Below are 24738 nucleotides of genomic sequence, written 5' to 3'. Positions count from 1 at the left end.
ATGAGGCTTTCTTGATAGTTTACTTTTGTGACAGTTTGATTGTTTTTTTGGTCAATTTTTTTGCTGCAACTGAAAGTGTTTTTGTCACATCTTCTGGAAAAGGTCACTGTTTGAAAAGAGTATTTATCACAAACACAAAGTCCCCACTTTAACAATGGATACTTAAGCTCTTCACATGTGATCTTTGTTTTGGCATATGCCATTGCCACATTTATTTACTTGCCATCATCCTGGATTGTCCTCATCTGGTCAAATATCCTTTTCATAATCTTTGCTTTAAGCACAGATAATCCTACAGTGATGAAGAAGAGACATTTCTTGTCACTATGAAGAACATAGAGGTTAAAAAAGCATTCTTAACAGTTAGTGTTGCACTTTGGCAATCATGCTCATCCCTCAGTCTCTACCTTTATTGTAAAGCTGCTTCTGTTCCCATTTGGCTCATTTCATTATGCCCCCCCCCCATCTGTAAATGCCCATGCTAGCATTAAGGAACCATCTGTGGCTGTGTTTCATTGGCCACTGGCCGAAGTCTCTGTTTTTTAAATAGAAGTAATGGAACGGTTAGTCCCAAATGGAGCATGGCCAGGATTTGGCACATGTGTTGTGTTTAAACCATGAATGTTGCTTGAGTGTATTAGAGGATACATATCTTCTAAATGGATACACACTTAAAAACACAGGAGACTCCATGGATAGTCCTCCAAGAGGATGTGTTCCAAAGTGAGACAGCAAGCCTTCACTGTGGACTCGAACGGTCCAGCAACAGCATGAATGTGTGTGTGTGTGTGTGTGTGTGTGTGTGTGATGTACAGTATGAGGGATGATGCAGGAGAGGACAGAGAGAAGAAAAATTCAACAACAATATAAAATAGCGTAACTCGCCCGTGTTTTCTCATCGAAATAAGTTAACCTCTTACTCGCCCTTTCTCTCCCACACTGTGAGAGGCTGCATGTGTCCGCATGTGGCCCACTGCCTTTCTGAACCTTTCTGCACCCATTAAGTGTGTATAGACTATACATGTGTGTTTGTGCATGTGGGTGTGTGTCAGTGTGTAACGCTTGAGTCACAGAATATGTTACCGGGCAGATGTTGAGTCTGATGAGAATAGAAAGACTTGAGAAGAGTGAAGAGAAATAAACCAGTTTGGTTTGGGCTGAGTGAGAGGCGGCACATTTTTCTCACAGTTCTTCTGGTGACATTTCCAGTCCGGAGGAGAGAAAAGTGATACAGGGCGAAAGAAATGTAAAAACAAAACAATGCGGCAGTTTGGCTTTTCATCTTCTGATGGACTTGGGTATAGTTGGTCTTCCTTTTGCTTGGCTTTCACAGAGGAAATAATTGGTGTGACCTCTGGGAGTCTAACACAGATCAATTATCTGTGTTTTTGTGTCAGAGCCGTCTTGTTACAGCCTGACTGAAGCAAAGGTCAGAAAGGCAGCAGATTGTGCAGCTAGAGCTCACCTCATGGTGTATGCATAGGCTAGGTGGTGCTCCTGAGCAGCAGGTGAAAGTAAAAAGGATTACAATATATTTTGTTTCAAACAGATTTGGATATTTGCTGATTATGGTGGCATGGAAAGTGATGTACAGATACTGCTGGTGGTTGAATTGTGCAATATGGTGTTGTACATGCAAATGGTTTACATTAAATCTAGTGTGGACTGTATTAATATGTTGACTGTAATGAAATTGGTTTTGTAATACACTGTGTATATATATATATATATATATATATATATATATATATATATATATATGATCCAAAAAGGAAATGCGGTTGCTCTATAGAGGCAGAGAGATTAATTCATTTAATTCCTAATCGGTATGGGATAAAGAATACAGATCCCAATTCATTATAATGATATACTGTATCATCACCGGCACTTTAACATGATTGCAAAAAGATAAAATTCCTGCACTATAAAGCAGTTTCTGATTGCTCAAAGCCGTGGCATGGTTTTGTCTGAGGCAGGCATCATCAGCCCATTGGCTTCTCAGTGCCCCATAAACTCCCCTGTGTCGCTGTCACTGGCATCAAGTCTCATTTGTCTGCATTCTCCCCAGGGAAAAGAGCCATGTAAGGAAGCCTGGGCTAAGACAAAGGTCTGCACAATCCTGCCTTGACCCAACAAGCTCTTAAAGAGACAGTGTTAAGGAATTACTCCCATCTAGTGGTGAAATTGTATTTTGCATTGCAAACGAATAGAGCTCTCTAGCGCATCGCTTTGTTGCAACTACAGTAGCCGTTATGTAGCAAGAAGCTATGACAACATGTCGTCCAGTACCACTTCACCAGTATCCTTTCAGGTGATGAGGTTTCAAACAAACATGTGTGAGCATCGATAAGTAATTACTCCTCCAGCAAGATAGTTAATTATGTTGCTATGTTTATATTGGTTTATTTTTGGTAGCCTTCCATTACTATGTCGTAGCCTATAGCATCAGCTAACAACTAGACACACAACAAACAAATGTTACTAATATGCTTATATTGATCTACAAAACTGACTGTAAAAGGCACGCGGTCGTGATACACATGAGGACAAATTTATGAATGGAGATATTGATTTTAGCTAATAAATTACTTAAAACGTTACACACTGTCCCTTTAAAAGCTCAGCCATTATATCATCTGTGGGCTTTGGAAAACAGAGTCGATAATCACTGTTGAATGTATTACTGTATTTCATGTGTTTGCTGTCTAAATTGCCCTACATGCGACTGGCTGAATTTGAACAGTAGATTTGAACAGTGCAGCTTGCGCAGCTCAGATTTTTGGCACGGAAGGTTAAATAGCTATGGCGCAGCACTCATCAACAGAACGATCTCAAAGATGTTTTTTTCTGAAGGCTCTCCATGCTGGGTTCACTCGTCCTTGTTTGGTCATTCATCACGCTGTTTGTTTCTTTGTGTGTAGGAAATTGCATGCAGCAATTTATTTTACAGGATGCTGAGAATAGACTTGTTGCTTGATGAGAAGGATGTTTCTTTTGAGCCATGTTAGCAGCATGGCTCTGTGGATGCTGTGTCAGTCTGACAGCCATTGTGTGTGACGATGGTCAGTCAGTCCAGGCTGAAATATCTCAACGTTTATGCGGCTATGGATTACCATGAAACATCAGGATTGTAGAGCCCAACAGGATATCCAGCAATACCAGCCGACATAGTGTTTTTAAGAGATTGTAGCTCAGTCTTAAATCGAGAGCAAAGCTAGACATTTTAAATGGGTCACATGACCTATCACCCCAATATATGTGAATAGAAATGGTTCTTTGGGTCTTTATAAAAAATGTAAAGGGGAGACACATGGGTACCAATAGAACACACTTTCATGCAGTTTTTTTATGCGGTATAAATGTGTTATTTTCTCTTATTTAAGACTGTTGTATTTGAATATTTCTTCATACTGGGCTCCCTAAACAGTCTTGGAATTGAATTAAGTAGGTATTATAGGAAAGCTGAGACCCATAGGGATCCAATGAGACCAATTGTATTCATGCGTGATGATGTTAGTCAATAATAGACATTTTCTGAAACTTGACATCACAGTATATAATGACCTGTTGGGACCTCGAGGATAATCACTGCCTCATGAAACTTTACAACCCACTAGAGCCGTAGGGCATTCAGACGATGTATGGTTTGAGAGCCGTTTCCAAAACAGAAGTGGTCCCAATCGAATTGCCTAAGAATGCAATTATTGCAGTAATGTCAGAAGTTTTTGATACCAAGTCACAGCTCCTCCTGTGTGTCCTGTGTCTCCAAAAAAAATATGATAATAATATAGGAGGTAATGTGATGTGAACATGCAATGAAAATGACTGTTTTACTTTTTTTTTTCAGGGGGACACATTAAAATAAATTTCGACAACATTGGCAGTGTTGAAAAGACCAATAATTGTAGTCTTGGTCTAAATTCAGTTAAATTAACACACACACGCAAGCACAGACACACACACAAAAATAATTCATCCTGTACACAATCATGGGTATTTTCTGCCTCCTACTATAGAACATGGATGTCATACGCAATATAGACTTATTTACTATCTTGTAAAAGTGAAGCACTCGAGGTGATAATTAATACATTAATTTTTCAAACTAATTTGTATCACATTTGAGAGGTGTTGACAGGGCAATATATAGCACTGGAATCCCACTTGATTTTTAAGCAGTGTGAAATTGTATAATGTGCTTATTCAGCAGTGAGTGCTTATGATATGCATTGAGAAATACTTAATAATAATAATTTTCTCAAAGAGAAATTTGTTTGTGAGTGGAGATGATATGGATATTGTACTTGTTATAATAATAATAATTCCATAATTAAGATAAAATTACCACTGATGACGGTTCTGAAAAGTGAAGCCAAGTGGAAGTGCCTTAAACTTGCTTTTTTCCCCCTAATGGCCAGCAGAGGGCAAGTCGTCTGTTTGCAAAGAAGTCAGATTGTATAGCAGTCTATGGTCTTAATTGATAGATTTAACTCTTCTTAAATTCGGATGATGTTCATTCACATTTACATTTGGTAAATTATTTACCCATTCGGGGTAAATAGACGATAAAGCAGGACGTGGCTACCTTGTGATTGACATTGACATTGCAAAGAGCCATGACGGCCAAAATGACAAATTTAAGGCTTCAAAACGGCAGTCCACAAACCAAAGGTGACAACGTCCACTTCTTTCATACAGTCTATATCCATAACAACAACAAATCAAAGGTGGTTTCATCCCTCCAGCTTAGTTGGCCTGAACTTGTTGATTACTTGGCCATGTCCTCTCCACAATACAGGTAGCTCTATATCTGAAATCCAATTACCCACTGAGGAAAAAACCCTTGCAACTGACACCACCTGACAGCCTATTCAGATGGTAACATTTAGCAGAGGCGGACAGGTGCATCTCTGTGTGTGTGTGTGTGTGTGTGTGTGTGTGTGTGTGTGTGTGTGTGTGTCTGCATGCATGCATATTTGACTTGTAAATTGGCAGTGTTCTCTTTCTGTTGACTTTTATTAAGCATTCAGCAGTGTCTGCATTAAAATGAGTGATCTGACAGGAGGACAGGTGTTAGACAAGATAGATGCTCGAAAGTGGTTGGTCATAATATTAATAATATTACCAGAGGGCAGGCGGGTAGAGCAAATTTAGAAGTGGAGTCATGTGCCATTGTTTGTGTTCCCGGTTTTCCCATTGAGAGCTGCTCGATATGCAAGCTTTTGTTTAGTGATTGTATTCGAGAGAATACAATGTGAATTCACATCAGGTGTATAGGTCAAAGGTCCAAAGGGGTCTGGAAGTCGTCATTTTTTCGTCTACAGCCAAAAGAATGACGAAAAGACAAATGTGAAGAAAATACTACATGTGTTGTATTGAAGTGATTGATTAAAATCTAGTTTGTAAGTTGATTATTTTCAGAACCAATATTAAGGGCCATTTTCAATAGTGTATAATGTCTGTCTTTCAGAGAGATTTTATGATTAAATACACACTTCTGATTCACGCACAAAAGAAGACACATGACCAAAGAAAAATTCAGTTTAGAGCTGAAATGCTTGAGAAGTTGGTTGCCAAAAAAAATGAGTCGGCAGCTCTAATTCAGACATACCAAATTAAAGTTAAAAGCCTTATTAAGAAGGTCTATAGTCATAAGATGGTGTAGTTGAGTGGTGAAGACATTTAGACTCATGTGAACTTCCACCGTTTTGCAGATACATTTTGTCTTGCCTGTACCTTTTCTTCTTTGCCTTGTAGTGTCTGACAAAAACTCATAACTCAAACCTGTTAACAAAAGGTGTGGTGTCATTATTTGTTGTTCTTCAAGAGTGACTACAGGGACACAACGCTCTGAACTATAACACGGCCCTTCAACTCCTGTTCCTTTGGTTAATGAGCTGCCAAGCCTTCTCTTACACAGCATGCAGTTAATCAATGTTGTCAGGGATGTTGATGAGCAGGTGCAGACATTACACATAAACAGAACAATTTCCTTAATTAGTCCGGGCCAAAGTCATGCCAGTGTTCATGGAACAGAATGAAAGGTCCCTTCCTTTCTGCGAAATGTCACTACTAATTCTGACATGCAGGTTTAGCCGGCAATTTCCTGATTGTGTGAAACTTTATCTCCTTTTTCTCCAAAGAGGAAGCAAGGGCATTAAACGGTTTTGATTATGTGATTGTGAGTGGGTGAGCGTGTGTGTGTGTGTGTGTGTGTGTGTGTGTGTGTGTGTGCGTGCATGAAAGAGAGACCATCTGTTTGTCAGCTGGACCGTCACATGACTTGCTGCTCTGCCATAGTCATTCTCTGTCCTTCATTTTAATATATTAATGAATTGCAAACAAATGCATATTTACCTCTAGCACTGATGTGGAATGTAAATGGATTCTAGGCTGCGGTGGCAATTAAGATAAATGAGTTTGAATGTAAATTAATCCTTTTTGATATATGTAGTTATATGGCGTAATAGACGCACAGGGAATGCTGTGTGAGGGCTCAAATAGATGCTTGTTAAGATGTTTGATTACATGTGATAACACCGTGCTGTGCACACAACACACACTCCCCTTCTAATTAAGCAGGTAGCCCTCCCCTTATTTCTCCTCCTCACACAGCACAGATGCTACTTAAAGACATTCAGGGAGCGCCATAGAAAGCCACTTTGATTTAAATTCACATAAGGTGGGCTTATCGGAAAGCCTCATGTTGCACCAGACATGATCAGAATGCATGCCCAGGTGCCTGCCACGCATTGTGGGTTCAAGTCTGGATCTTGGAGGCTTTCATCATCTCTATCTCCTTTAATGCCGTTCAGCTACTCCTCTGCGTTGTATCAGACAGCAAAATTCCCAGAACATTTTTGTTTCAATGCTTAGACACAAAGCTGGTAATTTCTTGAATCGTACTCCAAGTGTGTAGATCCTTGTCTCCCGGTTTGTGGTGCGTGGGAAGTGTCAAGTGAACAGTGGCTGAGGAGTCACTTCATTACCAGTTGAGTGTAAAAATTTTGCGCAAACGTACTTGAAGGGAGTTCTGACGGAAGACCGATCAATGAGCTGCAACTCGCCCGGCTCGGGAGAAAAGTGGTTGCTGTAGCCTGCAGAAATTGATTGATTGAGAGAGAGAGAGAGAGAGCAAGAGAGAGAATGAGAGAGAGAGCTTTGGGATAAATCCACATTGCATTTTACTGCAGAGATAAGTTAGAGTTATTCCATCTGAGATCAGTTAAAATGAGCCAAAAGACACCAAAAAAGTACTCTGCAGTCACAGTGCTCCAAAGAATTATGAATGGGGTTATTTATTCTCACTTCCAGTGTGTGCTAATGTGTGTGGGAGAAAGAGCCACAGCGTGTGCCCAGCTTTGTAGTACATCGAGGTAAATGTCGACCTTTCAAGAAATACTTGTATTTTCTCCCTGGCCTTCACCTCGCAGGGACGAGAGTGATCAAATGTGACAGGCGGAAGCAGGCCTATAATAAAGCAATAAACCTGCGTGCATTAAACCTCCTTTGATGTTTCAATACACTTTACATGCCTTCCTGCCTTTTTCCCCATCTATAGAAAAAGCTGCGTGTTTCCTTTGTGTTCTGTCTCTGTATTTAGGGGTAATCATTTTGAGTACAACAACACTAATGTCGGTGTATTTTTAGTCTGTTCCAAGTTGAATTTAGATTGACATGATAAAAAAGGTGCCAGCAAGAACCAGAGCAGTCTTTGGCCTAGTTAGGGCACACGGTGAGCTGTCCGTGGTGCTGAATCTATTTCATATCTCTCCCTCTCCCTTTCAGTTCACTTCAGTTTGTGCTTTATTGACATGACACGGAGACTATACAGCGCTAAAGCAGAGGGTGACAAAATAAATTACACTCCCTGCTCAGAAAGACCAGTCTGATAAGAACAGATGGGCAGAACTGTGTTGGTTTGTATCCAGTAAGGTGGCACGTTTCCCTTAATGTGAGACAACAATCAACACATCTTGCAGAAAAGAAAATGGACTGATCCCACGCAGGTTACTTTCCCCCATGCCTGATAGTCTTTACAGGAAATAAGCTCAAGGCTACCAAAGCAATGCGCCCATGAAAGTGATTTAAAATCTACTAGTCTTCTCTATTTCAGAGACTATTAGCGTTCAATTCAATCAAATCATATTGCGTCTTCACTGAACATCTTTTTAATGCATGTTGTGCAGTTCTACATATTGTCATGCATTTTCCCTATAGGCGGCCATTGTTTTCCATTCATTTCTGCTCGGTCCAAGTCCATTAAAACAAGCTGATTTTTTGTCATTCAATTTTTATTGTCATTACTGTGTGTGGTAATGCATTTTATGTTCAATTCATAATGATAATGCAACTTGGACCAAAATCAAAGGGGCGCCCCACTGATTTTACACATAAAACACAAAACACATAAAAGTCACTTTATTTGTCATGAGGAATATGACTCAGCTTGCGGGAGAAGCTGTAAAATGTCTTCTGTGGCCCTAGATGAGCGGCTGAGAAAATAACCACGATGATGTCACCAGGGTTACCATGGCTTGGGGCATAAAAAATAAAAAATGAACAGAAAACCTGCGTTACAAACTGGCATTTGGGTTAATGCTGCTATTGAGTTGCATTATGGGAAATGTGGGTACTTGTGTTGTTGGAACTTGACTCATAGGGACTATAATTCAGTATCTTGGCCTCTGCTGTGTCGATTTTTATTGATCTTTTATCTGTCGTGAATCCCGCAATTTTAATGAAGTGCAATACAAAAATTGCTGGAGTAACCCTTCCAATGAAGACTTGGATTACAAGCAAGTTTCTAGAAACAAATACATAACCAATAAAACATGGTTCGCCAAAAAAATGGTTCTGTGTAAATAAAAACACAAAGATTGGTAAAGTAATTTTAGATGACATCATCTTACTACAAGTGGATACCAATGACCGCAAATGAATGATGGGTAACCTAAATGCACTGATGCCTTTCACTTGTGATTTACCACATATCTCTCTCTCTCTCTCTCTCTCTCTCTCTCTCTCTCTCTCTCTCTCTCTCTCTCTCTCTCTCTCTCTCTCGCTGTCTCTCTCTCTCTCTGGAGTTTGGTGGTGGGTTGCAGCAGCGGTATCTCGGTATCTTTCCCGGCTCGCCTGACAGACGGAGGCAGTCCTCCTCTCCACCCGTCCGTCGTCTCAGACCGTCGAGGTGAATACAAAGCTCGGTAATGGAGACGACCGTGGTCGACTCTCGCTCTTCTCCCGGCCGGAGACACACAAACTCACCGGACACATAAGGCGTCAGAGGACAAGTAACCTACCGGGGCTTCAAAGGGGAAACGCCGCTGCTGCCGCCGCCGCTGCCGCCGCTATCACGGTGACGCTTGTTGGCGTTTCTCCTTCCTCTCTCCTATCAACGTGTCTTCAACAAACAGATGAAGTTACCAACAAAACACGGATAAATCCGCCAAAACGCCGTCTACTCCAACATCCACATAAGGTAAAACGGCTCCACGGAGCCTAAAACTGTTGAGTCGCCGGTTGGTGTTTGTGTGTCTGGCAGCCGACGTGTCGCCCGCCGTTTTTTTTTATTTATTTTTTTTATCGTGTGTGTGTTTTTACATATCAAGTCAGATGTGTTTGACAGGAGTGGAGATTTTGGTTCGTGGTGCGTGGGAAGGTGACTCATGCTGATTTCAAAGCTGTTTTGGAGTCAGTATTTACACCGCGCCTTTGCGGGTTTAAAAGACATGCAGGCTGTATGGGCTATTATTGGACATTTCACAGGACGTCACTTTTTTACCTTTACCTGTGTATGTGTTTGTGTGTGTGTGTGTGTGGGTAAACAAATGGGCAATCTGTGTGAACCCCCTCCATTGCTTCACAGCAATATTATTTTTGATAGGTTAATACATAATTGGAGTCTTGGTGTGCATTGGACTAGTTGACATTATCACAGACTAAAGGGTCAGTTCCCTGCCTTTGTGTGTAAAGGAAAGATGGTAGTAGGAGAAAGTAGTCAAATATGAGTTTGAGAGCTTTACAAGAACACCTACATTTCTACTGGCAGTAAGTAGTTTTTGTTGATGTAATAAGAGACATCTTGTCCTCCAAGATTTGAAAAAAAAATCAGCGCTTGCTCTCCGCTGCAATTTCAGAGGGCTCAAGTGAAACTGGAGACATGGTGTGTCTTCTCTGTTCACGATTGAACATCAAGAGGCATCGTTCTGTTGGTTAAAAACACTCCAGCGCAGACGCTCTTGAGAGGAGTGAAATCAAGTAGGTTATTCTTTCACTCTTTTTGTGGCGCTGAGAATCGTGACAGCCAAAGTTGCGTTATGTTTTATAGAGGAGGATGGGAAAACCTTGGGTTTATTTGAAGATGAGTTTCCGGCAAATAGTGATACATTTAAGTGTCTTGTCAAGTGACTCGCTGCCATGCGGCCACCGGAGTACCCTACCATTTAGCCCACTTCCAAGGGAGGATGATTAGCTCAGACTCCCAGTCCCCCTGTACTTACAAGGTCAGTTAATCCACAAACTCAAATGAGTCACCCAACCAGCAGTCGCTCACTTTCCCACGGCATGTATGAGCAGCGCCAGCTCAGAAATATTGAGGATAGACAAGATGTTCTAATATATTGCCAAAAAAAACTGTGATAGACATAAACTGAGCAGTATGAATGAGAAGGAGAATGTGGCTGTCTCCAATTGGCACTTTAAAGGACACAAGTGGCTGATCCAGATTCAGCTATGCTCAGCTTGCTAGGGATCCAAATCAAGATGAATCAATAATAAACAGTTGAAATCGACTAGACAAGCTGACATGAGACAAGATGTAATCACTTGATGTACTACAACGTGTTTGGATGCGTTAGTAGGTTGCAGTGTCTTTCAATCCATCAAATTAACAATGGATTTAGGTCTAGCTACCCTTTTAGCGCAGCTTTTTGCCTGACCTGAAAAGCAGCCTTACTGCAAGTGTTAGTGGCCTCAATTGGCTTCAGCTGCAAAAAAAAAAAAAAGAAAAGAAAAATCTAGCAGGCTATGCTAACTCATAGCCATTTATGTCCATCTTCTCCCTTGCTCTCTCACTCTCTCATCCACTTTCACACACTCTGCCTCTCTCTCCCTCCTGCTAGTATGCACTCACTCAAACTATGTCTCATCGCATCTCATCACTCTCAGCGGCACTCTGCCCTCTCTGCTTGTCTCTGCCACACACGGACACAGGGCACACACAAAAAAGAAGCAGCCCACGGCCATGTTGGATAAAATCTGTGATATTTGCACTTACCTCTCATATGCATCATCCCGTGCCGCACATTTTGATTGTTTGTGTTTATTTTTCTTGGATCATTTGTTGACATTCTTCATTTCTTCTTGAGTTGTTGTCCACTGTGACATGATGACCTCTTTGACCTTAGCGAAAGGTTATCTGGTTCAAGGGCAGGTTCATCTGCAGTCTTTCCCAGATTTTTCAAATGCAGATATCCTAAAAAAGCAGTGATGTAAGCTAACTAATAAGGTTTTGGATCTTGTGAACATTAGCTGAAACTTGGCTAGTTTGGAAATAACTGAAAGTGTTTGGTTCTGTGTTTTTGAATTGGGGTTGTATGAACTCCTGTGTTGTGCAAGGTAACACATTACTGTCAAAGGAGTCTTGTTGCTTTTGAAGAGAGCGATATCAAGACTGCTGTGGACTTGAGCGGCAGAAAAACCTGTTTGGCCCACCTGAAAAAGGTCATCCTTAAAACACAATCAATATCACTTTAAGTGTACGGGTATAGACATCCCTTTCCACCTGATGCCAATTTATCACTGCCTTCAAAGCCCCGATCCATCCATCCGTCAGGTATTACCACTTATTCTGTTCAGGGTCGCAGGGGTCTGGAGCTGATCCCAGCTGACACTGGGCGAAGGCAGAGTTCACCCTGGACAGGTCGCCAGTGTATCACAGGGCCGACATGTACAGACAGACCTAGACAACCATTCATGCTCACATTCACACCTACAAGCAATTTGAAGTAATTGATTAACCGATCCTGCATGTTTTTGGACTGTGAGAGGAAAAACAGAATGGAACCCGCCCTCCTCCTGTATGTCAACAATGACACATTTTATGGACAGAAAGAAAAATAACACTGGAACATAATTGCCCAATTCTCCAAGGACAGGTCATTTCTGTATTTGCACAGTGGCTTTTTTTGAAGGGTGGTATATTGCAGAGGGCCATTTATAATGTATAGAGCAGTCCTGTATTAAATATCTGCAGAGTCGGAGGTGTGTATTCCAGTACTCAGTCAGAGGGACTAGATTACACCATATTGCATCAATGAAGGGATGAAGGCAATATAGGGTAATGGGAGGGGGGATCTTTCCCTCGTGTGTTTCTGCAGTGTGCCTTGGTGTTGTGTGGGCTCAATCATAGTTAATATTTAAATGTATGCTTTAATGTCACCGCAGTAAATATGAGTTTAAATTCTTGGCACCGTGTAGATAAGGCTGAATACAGAAGTTGATGTTACGGTTGCTGGAGTTCAAGGATGAAAACATAAAAGGAAGCCCATGATCATGTATCAACAGACGGAAGCTGCAGAAACAGATAAAGTAGCAGAAATCTATATTTAAACTGCCTCGCTAGAGGAATGAGATGTCGTCATTCCCAACAGTTAGAAACTGCGTCTGCAGAAGAAACCAGATATTTCACATCTCCGTGTCCTTTATGTACTTGTTCTTAAAGAAGGTTTCTCGAAATAGGTCACTGCTTTCCATAGATTTACAATATTAGACTACCATTAGAAAGGCTTCCGGAGCTGTTGTTGGGTATAACTAGGAATGCCAAAACTGAATAATTCACACAATGAACAGACAATCCCTAACTTCGAGTTCATTCCTATTCTAAAAACCCTTTCCTGTGAGATATTGCAAGACAAGCTAACTTTCTTTATCATAAGATGCAAGAAAAATCAGCAAGATTAATCCAAGTAAGCTGGATATTGGTAAGCAAAGGCCCTCCCAGTAATTTGGTACAGAAATTGTAGTGATCGCAGTCAAGGGTGATAAAACTGAAGAAATGTTTGTCATCCAAAACAATTTGCACCCATCTGCTGATTACCTAATGTATCACTAGCAGTCATGAAACTGTGTCATTTTGGAAAAGTGCTGCAGTTGTGTCTCCTTGTTGCGCTTCGTTTTTCTTTCGCTCGCTCTGTATCTGTCTGATAGTCACATTCCAGCTGTCATAAGCACAGACGAGCTGATGCTATCTTTATTAAAACCAAAGACTGAGAGAGGCGGTCCACCCATCCCACCAATAACTTCCCACATTTTTCAGCGTGAAATCAAAGCAGTGCAGTGAGTCTAGTCAATTAAAGTCTGCTCTTACCTGTCCAAAACCCAGGGCCATCCACTCTAATCATCAGGCGTTAAGTCTCACTCTTTTAACCTGCCTTGCATCTAATGGCCATGCTACGAGGGTTGGCACAGGTTCAGGCTGGCAAGGGCAAGGAGGGAGTTGTAATTCTGCACATGTAGTGCCTCTATAGTTGGTGTGACGCTTGTTAACACTGCAAAAAGAATCTGCTTTGTGTACCTACAAGTCAAGGATTTAGGGACTCGCCAAAGAAAATTGTGGATTATGAATTAAATAATAAGCAATTTTTGTTCCCCCATCGATTACTCCTGCCGTGTTTGTGTATCGCAATTAGGTTTTACTTCGGCAAGTAACACACTTAAAGTTAGGGAAAGATAATATTTGCTTTGAAAAGCACAGCTCACTAATGCTTATTAGTATGTGAAAATGTCCGTTGATGCAAAATATGGATGCTGGTCAGACTTTGAAAAAGATCCATTTTATACAATGTTTGCATACTGATTTGTCAAATGTTAATCTGTTCAAACAAGCATCCACTGAGGAGATTCTTCACACTGTGGCTCTCCACATGATGATGTATTATGCAAGGCTTTAACTCTATGGAACCTCAAGGATAATTATCCTCAATCCCAAATGTCCATATAAAGTTATGCAAAACATCCACCTAAGGTCAGCACATGTATCAAATTCCCCATGTGCAACAGCAGTTATTTTCCCTGTTGTTTCTTTTTCAGCTGCTTTGGCTAAGAGAAAAGCGTTCTTTGGGATGATTGTTACTGGAACCTAACAGTGCGAGGGCAAACAGCCACAACGGAAGGAGGCTGGTGGAGTCTGAAATGCTGTTATGATGGATCCATGTCAGGTTTATGATTGTGTGTCCTCGTGCAGTTTGCCTGTGTGTGACAGCCATTGCCGCTTCTTGTGTCTGAGGCAAAGATTGTGTCTGTTAGTAATGAAGAAGTCCTTTGAAGTGTGAGAAATGTTTTTCTCAGTCTAAGTGAATTGAATTTCTAGTCTTCTTCTCGACTTTTTTTTTAAATTCATCTATTCAGGCGTATTGGTGTCTGCCTTAACTTTCATTGGGATTGGAGAGACTCGTTTAATCGTTGCGTGACTCATTTGATTTAACTATTGAGCTTTGACATCAGACATCAAAAAGCAACAAAAAAAGCATTCCCTGATTTTGAAATATTGATTGATGAATGTGAGATAGCAGATGTAGATTGGAATGGGAGACAAATGACTGATGATTTAGTAATCCACAGTATGTGTTCCAACTCAGAAAATAAAGGCTTTTAAACTTTTAATTGTTTTGAAGGAAATCAAATTACATCAATGGTATTGGAACAAAATAATAATTGTTGGTGCCAAATGGCAGTGGTTGAATTAACTTAAAATCGTGTAGAGCACAGGCAGCATCAAAAAGAGGTGTTCATTTTTTATGCTGTACATGATGTTCTTTTTGTGTACTGCGCATGCATTCTTAATTTTTTCATCTATCCTTCTTATCCTCATTATTTCTAAAAATATAAATTTGGCATCTTACTTTTTCCCTTCCCCTAACCCACCACCACCACCACCACCAGCAGCAACCTACCAACCCACCCAGCCGCTGCATCTTCCTCCCTTTCCACCGAGCCACCTCATAACAAGGCTGTTCCACACTCAGGCCTGCATTAAGATGCAGACCCCTCTCCTTCTGCTCTTTCTCACTGGCCTTAATCCTTTCCTCCTCTCTGCTATGAATGATAGCCTCAGCAACTAGCCCCCCATCTCTGGCAGCCACAGGCCCATTGCTAAACATAATGGTGAGAAAATGGCCACTGTCAAAAGATGTGTTGCTGTGAGAGGACGTCAAGCTTTCAGCTGCTCAATCATAGCATGTGGATAGTTGGATGGTTGATACAGTTAGATTCTTGATCACTGTTGTCATGGTTGATTGCAGATATCCAGAAGTATATTGATTGTCTTTAGTGAGTCCGTGTCTCTTTTTGGTTTTATGATCGGGTGTGCGTGAGTCTGTACAGAATGTGCAAGGTGTTTGTTTATCTGGGCCAGAAGATCATAAGACTATCTCCTTAAAGCATAAGTAACAAGATATGAAAAGACTCCCCTAGCCAAGAAACCGTCCAGCACATAACCCTCTGCTTCCAGTCCTCATACCAAGCTAAGCTAACCATCTCCTGGCTGCAGCTTCATATTTGGTGTACAAATATAGGTGCATAGAAAGCAAGCAAGTAAGTTTATTTCCAAAATTGGTGAACTATTCCTTTAAGGTACAAGTCAAAACATTTTAACTCAACAATAAATGTATAATCGTTATATTGTAATATCGAAGAAGGTTGGTCATTTTGTTTTTCTTTATTTGGAAACATTCCTTCCGTCTTCGTTAAACCACGACACAGACACACTTTCCCTGATAACGTTTGCCAGTGCAGCCCCCTGCTCTTCCTGCCAGTTTCCTAACAGTGTGAGAGAATTGTTCTTTATTAGTAGTGAGACCACTTCCCAGCTGGACAGAGCCTCATTGAGATGCAAAGCCCCCCCACTGGAGAACCAAGTAGAAAAATGAAATTAGACGACACGAGAACAAGCAGAGAAGAGGCCAACCTCTGTCTTCACGTTACTTGTTAAATCTACTCACAATGCTTTGGTAATCATCTCTCCCTCTCTCTCGCTCACTCACACACACACACACACACACACACACACACACACAGTGTTGAAATGAATAGATTCAATTAGATATTGTCTGTGAATACTGCATATTAATGTCATCTTTGTACAATGCAAGGACTTGTGTGACTGATTATATTATTATGTTTAATTATATATCTTCATTGTTTATGTAAACATAGTCATTCTATTCACACTCACAGTAACCCATTCGTGGCCGGCTGCATTTCCATGTTAAAACAAATGAAACAAAGAATTGGGTCGTCAAATTTAATATAACTATATGGTTAATAGAAATCGAAATGTGATCGAAATGCTCATGTTAGTGCATTTTTTCTAAGAAAGCACAGCATGACGTTGATCTGTGCTGTTGATACACACAGCACCTGGCTTTCACATAGATAAGGAAAAAGATTATTCGCCTGTGTTCAATTTATTGGGGGTTCGACCTCAACAACCCCGGTGATCAGTCAAATTCTGGCCCCTAGAAATAACGACTCTCCCTCTTCATCCCTCTCTGTCACTGTGCATATGTGACTGAGTTGTGAATGATACTGTGTGTTGTGTGTAGTCACAGTGTCACTGCATATATTTTACTGCTACAACTGCAAGCATATACTCACCCCAATTAGACATGATAAATAAACCAAACGTGAACGGTCAGTGGACATCTCAGACGCTGCAACTTAATTGCACTGCTCCAATATAATAATACAAGACACAACGGCTCTTAAGCGATAGCAGAACCAGCCAGCTACTTTATCATGTCTGACTGCTTTGATTTGTTCAAGGGAATGGATGAGTCCTTTTTTCTTTTTACAGTTTATTTTCCATCTGTTTCTGTTTCCTTGCATTTTCTGGTGATAAAATTTGAGTTGGAGGCAGTTTCTGGCTTTCACTGCCATACAAATGCAACGGGATGTCATCACTCGTTTCTCTTCATTTTCTCTCACAAATAAGTTGTATAATTCCCTTATATGGCATGCACCACAGGAGAAATAACGGTGTGGCAGAAATGATTGAATCTGGTAAAACTGAAGGCACCAGACAGAATGCAGTCCGTTTCCCTCCCTTATTCCCGACTTGATGCTGATCTTGATTGCACTCTGCTGTTGATTTATTGTCTCATCCCTTATTGGAAGCAAAGTGTATGTGGAGATGGTGCATATAGTTTTGGTTTGTATGATTGCTACATGTAGTTTGAGCAATATATTAGCATTAAAAGACCTTCCCAGTCTAATTTTTTTTAAACACTAACCCAATCTCATGGGAAGGCGTATAAATAGCATGGCATTTCTGTGTCATTAGTATGCATTTTTGATTTTTCACATGTCATTTATACACCACATCATTGCCATGGAAATAGTTTCGGTTCAGTTTAGGCTCCAAAACCTGTAAGGTAGGTTAAGGGGGAAAAAAACTTAGATTTAGGAAGAACATCATGGTTGGGCTTAAAATAACAGTCAACTGAGTAGTTGTAGTTACATAAACAACTGAACATACGTAGTGCTACGTGGATGGGTTTACATTGCTTTCAGTACAGACTACATGACATGCAAAAAGCAAGGAGGGTGTTGCTTATTGCATACTTTACCTAAAAGTTGGGGCATCATACTACATAATTTGGTGAGAGCTGGCTGTAAACCCATGTTTTATGTTCACTACTTCACTTAATAATTAATTTTGTGCCTTTTACTGTTACTTATGGAGATTTATTGCTCTACGTTCTCTTAGTCTGTTTGGATTTTTTAATTTTCTTTGCAACTGTGAAGCGCCATTATACGCCCTGTGTTTGAAATATAAATAAACCTGCCATGGCTTTCGATACGAGTTGTTTTGGAGTAATTATTGGATTCTTCAGCAGCGCAGACCTGTAGGTGACTCATAAAGGATATCACAGAGAGTGAGACAGGAAAGAAGGAAAGTGAGGATTGCGGAGATGAATAGACGAATGGCAACCGCCATGTATTAATACATATATTCATTGTGCATTTGATCTGTAACTAGAAAGCGAGCTTGTTTCCACACACAACTGACGTCAAGTTCTCATCCTCTCGCATATTGTTCTCTGGCAATGAATGCTACTGGAATGGCTCTGTTGGTCAGTCAGACGGTCAGTTGGTCCACCACTTTGGTCTAGACAGAAAAATCTCAACATCTATTTCAGACATTCATGCTGCCAAGAATCTCAATTTGATCACCTGATGTTTTCAATTATCCTCTGAAATAACTCACCATCTACTAGATGGGCAGGATCACGATCCACGATTCTTTTTCATGTTGGTTTGTAAGACTATTTTGCAAGTTACTGAACAGTACAACCAAACTAATTTCCCTATTTAAAAAAATATAGCCCTACAAGGTAACAAAACTGGAACAACAACAGGTAACAAAAAAAAAGAATAACAGACCATTTAGGCCAAAGTACCTTTTTGAACAGATTTTAATCAAATTTGCAAGTGCAATTCTGCAAAGTATGAACATTCAACAAGAATTTTAAAAGGTAAAACAACACTATAAATAGTGAATTATTTTTAGGGACCAACTCCTCCGTGTTGTCCTCCATGCCGCTTGCGTTCGTAATCCTTCAGCGTAGTGGCAGAGGTGCGACGGCGTATTAGGGCCACTGTAGTTAAAAATAAATACATTTAAAAAACGGAGCCGAGAGAGGTGCACAATATTCAGAGAAAAAAGTCGCAGATTTGCTAGTTTTAAAGTAGGTAATTTGCCACTTTATTATAGCGTTCATAGAGGAAGTAAAGACGTTGCTTGACCGGATGTTTGCCGTTGCTCTGACAACAAGTGAAAGCTACGGCTACATCTTAGCCTTACCACCCGATCAATACCCATAACACAACACCCATAAGATGACAATTTGGCCCATAAAAATAAAACCGCCAATAACCATCCACAGCCATCACCCTAAGGACCGTGACGAGGCGTTGTCACACGTTGGCATGGATTAGAAAGATGAATGTACATAAATTCATGGGACATTAGCGGTTGTTTGTTAGCGTCGTAATAACATGTTGGCATGGATTAATTAGAGAGATGAATGTACATATATTCATGGGACGTTAGCGGTTGTTTGTTAGTGTCGTAATAAAGTAGCATATCTGCGACTTATTTCTCGGAATATTGCCCTCCTCGGCTCCGTTTTGTTCATACAGTGGCCCTAATACGCCGTCATACAGAGGAGCAGAATATCTGCACAAAAACGTTTCCGTGTGGACGGCGAATGTGCGCTGAAGCACGATACTAACGATCTCTCCGTAAAGGCAGATCGTGGAGTGATTTGAGACATTTTGATCGTTCAGGATCTAATATCGTCATATTGCACACCCCTAGCCTGGATGACTTGACAATAATCTGTGGTATTACAGTGCTAATCATCACATGTGCTAATGCTAACATGCTGAACTAAGATGGTGAGCATGATGTATGTTGTTATTGTGAGCATTCAATCGTGCTGACATCATCATTCATCTTCGAGCAGTGCACTGAAGTACAGCCTTGCAAATCAGTCCTTGTTACTTTTCTTCCAACCCATGATGTTTTGTAGCCTTCACGTACCATACATTCTCATTTTTGAAGGATACAATGTTACTTTAATATTATGTTTTGGGCTTTACATATTTTCAAACATAAAATTATATTCCTAAAATAAACTTAACTTTATAGAGATATCTAGCAAAGACTGCAGGCATGAATGTACCTTCCTAACGTTAACTCGTGGTTTGTAACCTTGCATCACTCAGTGTTTATGCATTCACAGAAGATTAACATGGTTATTAATGTATGCCATTCAAATCATGAGCAAGTCTTGACTGAATGGCCTGAAGCGACCCTTGCTTATCTGAAGAGAGTGTGGCTAATTATATCTTCTTCTTTTTCTGCGGCGTCACAGTTGCTTAGCACTGGAGTGCTAATTCATGCTAACCTTCCTCGCTCGTTCTCGTCAGGCTGAGTCACTGACGATTTATCGGTGCATTTGAGAAGTTGTGAAGGGAGGAATAAGCCCTTTTGGCACTAGAGCGCTTATCATATTACACCAGCTTTTTACAGCCCCAATGAGAAATGTGAGCAATACATTTTTCAAACACAATATTTTCAGATTTCTGTCTGGAAGTAATACAACCGTTTATTTGATAGGAACCACTTTTGTCTTGATATACGACTGGTGCCTCTACCTGCCATGTTTTGTTGCGATAATAATCCAATATATAGACTGTTACTGTGGTGTACACACTGTATAAAAACTGATGTTAATGAGATGATGTTATTTCTCTGTGGAAGCGGCCGGCAGACCATAACCAGAGTCAGTTTAAGGCTCACAACAGTGACAGTGGAAGAGGCCAGACATATTACTGGAGGATGAATGTTGTCACAGAGACCAGCCTGTGAATTCTAAAAATGGATAACTAGTGAACTGATGTGTCGGTTAAAATCCGGCCTGCTGCATTCTGCACGGTGGCAGGAGAGCAAAATTCATATAATAGCATCTCCACAGCAAGGAGCACTTAACAGCAACTTAACAAGTTGAGCTGACAAATGTTTTAAAAAGTCATGCTTTACCTTTCTTCTGTTGCATTTTAAAACATACTCCATTTATTCCATTCAGGACAACGTTGTTAGAGTTTATATTGTCAACTATTAACAAGTTTAATAAGTATGTTTTATAATTTGCCTTGGTCTTCAGTGTGCACGATACTTACAAAGAATAAACAATAAAGCGAAATACTGCAGTCAAGACCATAAATACAATTTAAAAAATACCCAAAATGAAAAAATAAAAATAAAAAGACACTCTATATACATATGCACTGTAATATAATAATATTTACAATTTTACAATTAGTGCTATATGATATGATATCTATGGCTCCGTATAAAACTGTAACGCAGCAAACACATTCAAAACAATAAGTGTTTACACTTTGTCTTCTCCGTCCATACATGAAATCAGATCTAAAATAGCCGATGAAAAACTTTATATCATAACCTTCATGAAAGAAACATTTCTGCTGCATTAAAACTGCATTCATTTTTAACTTGGGGGTCTTAATACATTTACAACTGCAAATGTCTACATTGACATGTTGCCTTTGCTTCAAAGTTGAAATGTGTTGCCGTGCATCCGTGCACACTAAATAGCATGTCATGTGTGTGGAAGGAGAGAATATCACTACGGAGCATATCATTAACCTTTTAAGTGCTGCATAATCCATGCTTCCTGTTTTGTTACAATAACAATGCACCCTGGTAGCTGTCCTTTTAAACTCTATTGATGCTCTGATACTGGGGCCCATTTAACCACTCTGATAAAAATGTATTCATTCTTTCTACATATCACTGTGAGACATTTGCAATTTTATTAACGTTATGTCCGTGTATTCTTTGTTACTGTCTCATATGAATCAGTATATTAAGTGCCCGTGACCTGATTTTTTTTTCTGTGCTCATTGTATGTGCGGGCCTTGCAGGCATACCAGCTGCATATCGCCAGCTTCAATCTGGCCCATGTACGTTAATGCCATAACAGGGCAGATTATAATGAAATCGCAAACATGAGCATTTGTTTATACAGTGAAATAAAAACAGACAAATGGCTTTCAGGGCAAAAGGATTGTAATCCCTATAAATGCTTGTGTGCTTATGCTGAATCATTCTGCATTTCAACCATCCACCATCATGCTGAATACACATTTTGAAGACGTTAAAATGGGAACACGAACAATGCAACGTCAGATGCAGTACTTGCTGGTGGTCTCTATCCGTCTCTAGTCATGCTCCCATGTTCCATCAATGGCGCCTGACGTTGATCGCAGTCTGTGACAGGCCAACAAAGAAGGAGGGAGAGATTGGTTGAGGGAATGATGCTAAATCACAAGCGTGGTGAATCAATTGACTTCAGAAAAGGGCCAACAACGAATCCACTACAGCAGTAAGTGTGAATAAGAGCTTGAATTGACTGAGCTCCTTGCCTTGGGGGTGGGCTGTGTGCGTATGGGGGCTGTGTGCATACGATGATGTGTTTGTGTGTCTGTTTTATGTTTCAGTAGTGAGTGTTTGGTATCTCTTTCCCCTTTACAAGAATACAACACGTATATAAAAGCACATACAAAGGCTGCATTTAGACACAGTAGTGCTTTGAGCTAGAGGCTAACATCTGCATGCTAACAGGCTCATGGTGGCAAGAAGCATGTTGATGTCTTATGTCTAACTGATTTTATTTTGTTAGCATGCTAACAATAACACTAAACGCGACATTCAGCTGAGACTGAGGGGAATGTCATTATTGATCCCCCCCCCAAAAATTAGATAGAATAGAATAAATGAAGAAAAAAACAAAATAAATTAAATGTAGAATGTTTTCCTGTAGACTGGCGTCCTGTCCAGGGTGTACCCTGCCTTCGCCCAATGACAGCTGGGATCGGCTCCAGCCCCCCCGCGACCCTGAATACAGGATAAGCGGTAGAAAATGGATGGATGGATGGATGTTTTCCTGTCAGAAAAAAAGGGGTCAAGAGACAGCAGACCGTTTTCTCCTGAAAACACTTGAAGCTCTTGTGCTTGTTCAGTGGAATACTGTTACAAGAGAGCACTAACTGTAACAGGCTGGTCATGGTTGCCTTCAGGCAATTGTATACTGACATGTGTAGTGCTCCTTTGGTGACAAGTACTTGAAGTGAATTCCACTGCACCGATTCTCATGTATTCTTGACCTGCAGTCTTCGGCTACAGCAGTCGCACTGCCTCGAGTGATCAAATGCAGTATAAAAGGTTTTAATATTGCAAATAACTTAACTGTATACCATGGGAACGGAATAGAACTTTGTAGCGTGGCTGCCATAAGTGGAGCATAATTGTAAGTGTCCAGCAGCAGGGTGATGACCAATAAGTTCATCACATCCAATCCCCCAAAGTGAGTGTTTCAATTAACTGAGCCATGCAGTGACAATGTGGCACAGTAGCATTTTAAGCAAATCTTAATGATATCATTAGCCTGATGGATGGCCATATGACAATTCAAGTATTACTGGAAGTTTTTTATTTTGTAACTCAATAAACGCTGTTGGAATGTGCTAAGCAGGTTTAGGAGAATCCATGCTTCATACAGAAGCTGTTTGTGGATATACAGCAGGGCTTGAAGTGGTAATGTTCGGGACAATCTCGAAACATGAGGTCACTCCAGTTGTTTCAAGATCAATGACCCATGTGGTAATCAGCTCTCCTAGTCTGCAAGGCTTAGTGCTTCAGTCGGTCCCTGACTTATTTAACGCATCACAGGTCATTGCCTGTGACCAAGGTCATAAGAAGAATTCACACTTCCTGACATTGCAAGTAAATACGACTGAGTCTGCACCCACTGTGTGTGTGTGTGTGTGTGTGTGTGTCTGTGTGTGTGTGTGTGTGTGTGTGTGTGTGTCAGAGATGCTATAAGAGATGGCCGACCTTCACCACGGCAGCACACTCTGCACTCGTCCGGGGCTTTTAGTCGGCCACATGAGTCCATGCATATTTGATATGCCTCCGCAAGTTAGGCATGTCGATGCTTCGGTGTCTAAAGCTTTTCATACATGTTGCCTTTGCGCAATTTCTTGCAGACTCCGATGTTCTTAAGTGAAAGAGCAAATCTAGGCCTCGAGTTCTTCATGCTTTAAATAGGCCAACTGATGACCTAATTGCTCGAACTGCTGTCAGTGGAAATGGGACTGGTGCTCCGCCGAGCAGAGAAGGCAAAATAAATGATGCTTAAAGATGAAGAAGACAAGTAATGGATGAAGAGAAGTAATGGGATTCCCCAGAGGAAGAGAACAGAGACAGAGGTGTGGCGTGCAGATGGTGGTCTCAGTGGTCTTGAGTGGAAATTGCCACACAGTGTCAATCACTCTTAAATATAAATAGACGAGCTATTTCGATGCTACCTTGGTAAAATTGACTTGAGGAGGAAACTGTTCTCCAGTTAATCTGCAGACCTGACAGAACGGCAGAGAAAACGAAAATAAATGTGAGAGCATGATGGGGAACTGGTACCCTTCTACGGATGGCATCTACAGTCTAATGTGTGTGTGTGTGTGGGGGGGGGGGGGGGGGGGTGTACATGTGTACATGTGTAGGATGTACACATGTTTGCATGTGTACGTGCCTGGAAGTATGATGTATGTGCTATGTGTCTGACTGTTAAGCTTTTGACCTGTCTGTCCCAATTTGGCTGGGAGGAAGCTATCAAATGTGGATTATTTTGAAGTGGAAAGCTTTGATTTGCTCAAATCCATGCTCTGTTCTGAGCAAGCTAATGCCAGGGTGCTCCGAGGTCAGCTTCTGTCTCTTTTAATGCTTTTGCTTCATTCCTCCTTTGTTCTCCCTGCACTCTCTCTGCATGTCTCTCTCTCTCCTCTCACTTTATCTGCCCCCTTCACCCCTCTTTCTTCCTCCCCCTCCTGCAGCTTCCATTGTCCTTGTTTTTAACCTATAAATGACTTGGACCATGTCCTGACAGCACAAGCATTAGAGCAACAGCAGCATCATTCCACCAGATTTTGTTTCTCCACTCTGCAATCTGCAATGCGTTGAATATGTGGGAGTCGTATGGTTTCACAAGGCTGGATTTCATCATTGTTGACTCATAGCAAAGCCAAAACACTGATGTGTTTTATGAGCAAATTGCCTATTCTTACATCGGCATGATTTGTGTCATATCC

General features: G+C 40.8%; 1 protein-coding gene across 2 annotated transcripts in view; it reads left to right on the top strand.

Moving 5' to 3' along the window:
* Positions 1-9158: 9158 nt before the first annotated feature.
* dlgap4b (discs, large homolog-associated protein 4b) overlaps positions 9159-24738 on the top strand; it is a 98433-nt gene continuing 82853 nt past the window's right edge. Inside the window, exon 1 of one of the 2 annotated variants that reach the window (XM_084031887.1) lies at positions 9159-9481. The gene's annotated coding sequence lies outside the window, so the exon portion shown is untranslated. The remainder of the gene's footprint in view (positions 9482-24738) is intronic. The other variant, XM_084031888.1, reaches the window with a different exon arrangement.

The sequence above is a fragment of the Eutrigla gurnardus genome (assembly GCF_963514095.1).
Source record: "Eutrigla gurnardus genome assembly, chromosome: 2".
Taxonomy (NCBI): domain Eukaryota; kingdom Metazoa; phylum Chordata; class Actinopteri; order Perciformes; family Triglidae; genus Eutrigla; species Eutrigla gurnardus.
The sequence above is the reverse complement of the archived record's forward strand: the minus strand, read 5'-3'. Positions and strand labels throughout refer to the sequence as shown.